This window comes from Adiantum capillus-veneris, chromosome 26 (genome assembly GCF_014529385.1).
Source record: "Adiantum capillus-veneris isolate H3 chromosome 26, ASM1452938v2, whole genome shotgun sequence".
NCBI lineage: Eukaryota > Viridiplantae > Streptophyta > Polypodiopsida > Polypodiales > Pteridaceae > Adiantum > Adiantum capillus-veneris.
In genome coordinates, this window is record NC_140956.1 from 53,198,251 (window position 1) to 53,204,666 (window position 6,416).

The following is a 6,416-nucleotide window of genomic DNA, read 5'->3' on the forward strand; positions in this document are numbered from 1 at the left end:
GTATACCACGCATATTGAAACATATACTCTTGTATGTTTACTTTTCATGGTAGACCAACAGAAATATATTTCTACTCCTCAAAGAGTAGATTATGGAATCCCTCTTTGACCCGCATAAGAAGAAGCATGGGATTCATACATGACTTTCTTATTGTATTGCTGAGTAGCACATAGCCTATTGTTGTTTGGAAGTTTACCATCCTCCAAGGGGAATTGTTCTTTTCTTCTTCCCTAATGAAAATGTTGTAATTACCTACTTAAAGTCTTGGTCAATAGCATACTCACCTATCATAAAAGATAGATCATTGTGAGTTGCTAAAGACACCACATTTACCCTTGGCCATTTTGAAAGTGCATCGACCACTTGATTGTGCTTGCCAGCAATGTGAGCAGTATAAAATTTAAATTACGAAAGAAAATTTGCCCTTCTCATTTGCTTGTCGGAGAGCTTGGTTTGCTTCATGAATTTTTTGAGGCTTTGTGATCCATTCGTAGGATGAATGGAGCCCCCAAGAGATAGTGCTTCCATGTGTCTAGGGTATGTAGAACAGCTAAAAGCTCTTTTTTGTATAAGCCCAAGACCCATTCATTGGCATTGAGCCTTCGCCTCTCATATGCTATGGCATGCCCTTCTTGAAGCAAAACTACTCCAAGGCAATCACCACAAGCATCACATTGGACCTCAAATGGCTTTGAGAGAAGCATAAGGATTGGTTGAGAGGTAAGCTTCTCTTTGAGCTTGTCGAAAGCATTTTTCTCCTTAGTGGTCCATGAATACTTAAAGTTCTTCTTTGTTAATTCATGTAATGGTCCTGCTATTTGAGAAAATTTTTCTATGAAGCATCTATAGTATGTACACATACCAATAAAACTTCTTAGCTCATGTAGATTCCTTGGATTAGGCCATGCTTTTATTACCTCTAACTTTGATGGATCCATATGGATACCATCTTGAGAGATAATATGACCTAAGTATTGAATCTCTTGTAGAAAAAAAATCACTTTTCTTTTTATTGAAAAGCTTATTCTCTCTCACAACTTGAAAGATTAACTGGAGGTGTCTGTTGGAATTAGGGTTGCAGAGAAACTCACACAGCTAGGAAAAGACGAAGGAAGCTCAAGGCACACAATAGAGAGTGTGTTACTTAGCGTGCAATGGAAAGATAGATAGCCCTAGAGTGATGGGCGTATATACAATTCTCAGGGGGAAAAACCTCCTAAAGAGGGAAAAAATGCCACAGCGGTCCTAGTGTGTTCACACACATCACTACCACATGTATATGGTAACAAAGGCACACAATAGAGAGTGTGATACTTAGTGTGCAATGGAAAGATAGATAGCTCTAGAGTGATGGGCGTATATACAATTCTCGGCGGAAAAAACCTCCTAAAGAGGGAAAACATGTCCGGCGGTCCTAGTGTGTTCACACACATCACTACCACATGTATATGGTAACAAATCCCCCCTGGAGTGATGCGGTGAACGAGAGCTGGCACATGAGTAAAGGAAAGTGCCATGCCCTAAGGACATGATCAGTCCACAAAGGGGAGTAAGCCCAAAGCTTTGCGAAAAGCTTCAATCTTCTCACGCGACAATGCCTTTGTGAAAAGATCTGCAAGGTTGAGTTGTGTTGGCACATAAGCCAAGCTGATCTCTCTTGCTGAGAGACTCTCCCTGACATAGTGGTAATGCACCTCAATGTGCTTTGTGCGACCATGAAAAACTGGGTTTCTCACAACTGCCAATGTGCTCTGACTGTCAATGTAGATAGTGTTGGCAGTGTCCTGTCCAACACCCAAATCATCCATAAGGCTTCTGAGCCATACACACTCAACCGTAGTTGTGAAGACTGCCCTCTACTCAGCCTCACAACTCAAAGTGGCCACAGTAGGTTGCTTCTTTCTCAACCATGATATACATGAACTGCCAAGCATGAAACAAAAACCACTTGTGGACACTCGCATGTCAAAACAACCAGCCCAATCTGAGTCTGAAAAAGCATGTAAGTCTGGCGGCAATGATCCCCCCTTGGGATAAAACAAGGCAAGATGTAAAGTGCCACTGAGGTAGCGGAAAATCCTCTTGACAGCCTGCCAATGCTTAGACCCTGGGCTATGCATAAATCCTAACCTGTGAGACTGCAAACTGAATATCTAGCCTCGTGTTGCATACATAAATGGGGCAGCCAATAGCAGTTTAGTAAAGAGTGACATCAGCAGGATCGCCAGCATCATGTAGACTCAACTTCAAACCAGCTTCCATGGGAGTGGCAATAGGTTTGCAATCCTCAAGTCCAAACTTACATAGCAATGTCTCTATGTAACTTTTCTGGCAATACCACCATTACACTGTTTAAACTGTATACCCAAGTAATGATGCAACAGCCCCAAATCTTTCATCTTGAAAGTAGCATTCAAATCAAACTTAAATTCAGAAATATGTCTCTCATTTGGTCCAGTGATCAGCAAATCATCGACATAAAGGACCACAATGAGAAGTACATCACCCTCACGCTTTACATACAATGTGCTTTATGCTGGACTGTTACGAAAGCCTCATTTAACCAAATGAGTGTCAGCTTTCTCATACCAAGCACGAGGAGATTGCTTCAACCCATACAAAGCCTTCTTACATCTGCACACTTTGTCCTCTTGTCCTTTTATGACAAAACCGCGAGGCTGCGTTACATAAACTTCCTCAAATATGTCACCATTCAAGAAAGTAGCAACAATGTTTGATTGATGTACATCCCAACCAAAATGATCTGCCAATGCACATAGAAAACCCACAGTAGTCATACGAGTGGGAGCAAAAGTCTCTTCATAATCTATGCCTTTTTTATGTGCATAACCCTTTGCAACAAGTTGAGCCTTATGGCGATCAATCTCACCATCCGGCTTGCGTTTCAACTTGTAAATTCACTTCGTACCAATGGCCTTTTTGCCAGGAGGCAAATCACATAAAGTCCATGTGTCATTTTCTATAAGTGCATCATATTCTGATTGCATGGCAGCCATCCAACTTTCTGAATTCTGTGCTTCATCAAAAGACAAAGGCTCCTCAACATTATGTAAGCTAGACACAGCCAAAGCATAACAATCTGATGCATAAGATGCATGGAGAGAGCCTGAATGAGTACGACTAGACAAAGGTGCATCCAATTTACTGTCACGCAAAGTGTGCACCAGCCATTTTGGCATACCTCTAGCCTGCTCATTTTCAGCCCTTCCCTCATCAAGTACATCATGTACATCTGCATCAAAATAGGCTGATCTATAACATTTTCAGAAACCCCCATAGGCTATACATTTTCCTCATTGGAAATTACATTCGTATTTCCACCACTGAAAAGAGGCAACAAAGTGTCATAAATGTCCTGTGAGCTTACATTACTATCTCTAGTACATGATAGCAAGGGCGGAACAGGATCTTCCACAAATACTACATCCCGTGAAACCAGAATACACTTTGTTTGTGGATGATGTAACCTGTAACCTTTGCTTTCAGCACTATAACCAACAAAAATACATCTGACAGCCTTATCATCCAATTTTCAACATTGTGTTTGTGGCACCAAAGCATATGCCAAACAGCCAAAAACACGCATGTGCTCAATAGAAGACTTTCTATCATGCCATGCTTCATATGGAGTAATAGACTACAAAGCTTTCGTAGGACACCTGTTAAGTACATAAGTGGCACGCATGATGGCCTCAAGCCAAAAAGAATGCGGCAAAGCTTGACTTTTGACCATACATCGTGCCATTTCCGTTAGTGACCTGTTTTTCCTCTCAGCAACACCATTTTGCTGAGGTGTATAAGGCACTGTACATTGGTGTTTTATCCCACGACTAGCTAGAAATGCATTAAATTCATGAGACATATACTCCCCCCCTCGATCGGAACGGAGGGTGCCCATAGTACATTTCGAGACATTTTCAGCCATAGCCAAAAATTGTTTGAAGCACATAAAAACTTCGGACTTCGATTTAAGCTGAAATACCCATGCATGCCTGGAGTAATCATCAATGAAAGTCACGAAGTAAAGGTAATTGCCCAAGGACGGAGTTTGCATGGACCCACAAACATCACTATGCACAAGTTGCAACCTGCATGTGGCCCGAACTGAACCATCTTTTGGAAACCTAGAACACTCCATCTTACCCAAAATACAGCCTTCACAAACATGTTTGACAGGTGCTTCAAGAGGCGGCAAAGAAGCAACCATATCAGATTTTTGCAAACGCAGCAAACTGACAAAATTCAGATGACCAAAACGTGCATGCCAAAGTTTTGCATTTGAAATAGCCCTTGAATCTGCAACATCATTTGCAAAATTTTGTCCACACTTGTCATACAAAGTGAGCTTATACATCCCATGGCACAAAAGGCCAGATGTAACAATTTCATCACCAAAACTGAGATCATGAACTATACATCTGTCATCCACAAATTTGACTACAAGTCCAAGTCTAGCAAGTGTGGATACAGACAAGAGATTCTTCTTGATCCCAGGTACATAAAGTGCATCAACAAGTGTGAAGGAACTTCCATTTGCAACAGTAAGCAAAATCTTTCCAACTCCCTGAACCCGATAAGAGGCATTGTTGGCACAAGTGACTAAACCCATGAGGGACAGACTCAAGAAAGGTAAACAATTCACGATGTGAGGTAATGTACTTTGTAGCACCACTGTCGAAATACCACACATGTGAATCTGCAGAAACTGACAAGCATGCATCATGGACAACAGGATTGTAAGTGTACTCTGCGCTAAAAGCCCATTCTGCATCAACATCAGCAACACAGTCTCCTTTCACACAAGACTCAACAACGGCTGCATTTGTAGTGGAACCAGCATTTGCAGTGGAACCACCCTCTTTCTTCTTCGCCTCTTTGGCCTTCAACTTAGGACACAACTTGATCAAATGATCATTAGCTTTACAATAATGGCAATGCATCTTCTTTTTGCCCTTATCACCAGAATTTCCATACGAATTTCTGCTAGCATAATCATTAGGAACAGAAGTTTTGTCACTCGCAGTAGAACCATAAGAAGTGGCCGCATTGCTTTTGCCACCCTCTCTTTGAGAAGCAATAAAAACCTGTTCAACTGGACGCTACCTAGTTCTGTTTTTTCTGGAAAGTGACTCTTGCAACAACAATGTGCATAATGCATCAAACTTTACAACTTCAGGGTCATAAGTCTCCAAGTACTAGCAAAAGTCTGGTAAGAATCTAGTAAGGCATCAAGAACAGTCTGCACAAGGGAACTGTCTAAAATGACTTCACCTGCAGAAATAAGTTGCTCATTGATATCCTTGACACTAGCAAGGAAAGTGTCCATATCATCTTCCTCATGCATAATTTTCAACTCCAGCTCTTTACAAAACAAAGCAATTTTAGCCTCATTGCGGCTTGCATAAAGACCAGCCAAAATATCCCAAGCCTGTTTTGCAGATTTTGTTGAACGGATGTGAGGAACAATGGTGCACTTCACAAACAACGTAATCAATGCATGAGCCTACGCATCCTTTACATCCCAATGAGCTTGTTCTACTGTAGGCAAAACAACTCTAATAGCAGCAATCCTTGCAGCAAGACCTGCAACATCCTCAACATCACCTACATCCTCAGAACCAGGACGTACATCAATGCCCTACACAATGTTCCAGACGCCCTTTGACACAAGAACATGTTGCATCATATAAGCCCACATAGGGTAGTTGTCCCCATCCAACCTGTCCTCAGCAGCAATCATCTTGAACACATATGTGTTGTTGTCAGCCATGGTAAATGTTGCACCTGATGTGAAAAATGCCCAAAAATAGGACAAACGGAGTGGTTACAACATGTGCTATATAGCAAAAACCGTAGAAGACTTTAAGGCACCTGTTATGCAAAAATCGATACTGACAGAAATTTTGCACAAAATGACAAAATTGCCTGTGCAGAACTGTCTGCAGTGGAAACGGAGGTCGAAATGAGCCCGAATCAGAAATCTGAGCAGACCAAGCTCTACGTGCTATCCCAAAATTTTTGTCGACCTACGAACGCTCACCAAACCTCACTGTACTCGGAGAAAGTGACTAGGCGTGTGCTGGAGCAGCTGGCGACTAAGCTCGGGAGGATGTAACCTGCTGTGATATCAATTGTTGGAATTAGGATTGTAGAGAAACGCACACAGCTTGGAGAAGATGAAGGAATCTCAAGACACACAATAGAGAGTGTGTTACTTAGTGTGCAATGGAAAGATAGATAGCCCTAGAGTGATGGGCGTATATATAATGCTCGGGGGGAAAAATCTCCTAAAGAGGGAAAAAATGCCCCGGCGGTCCTAGTGTGTTCACAAAAATCACTACCACATGTATATGGCAAGAGTGTCACTTGTACTCCTCAAGAGAATTTGAGTGGC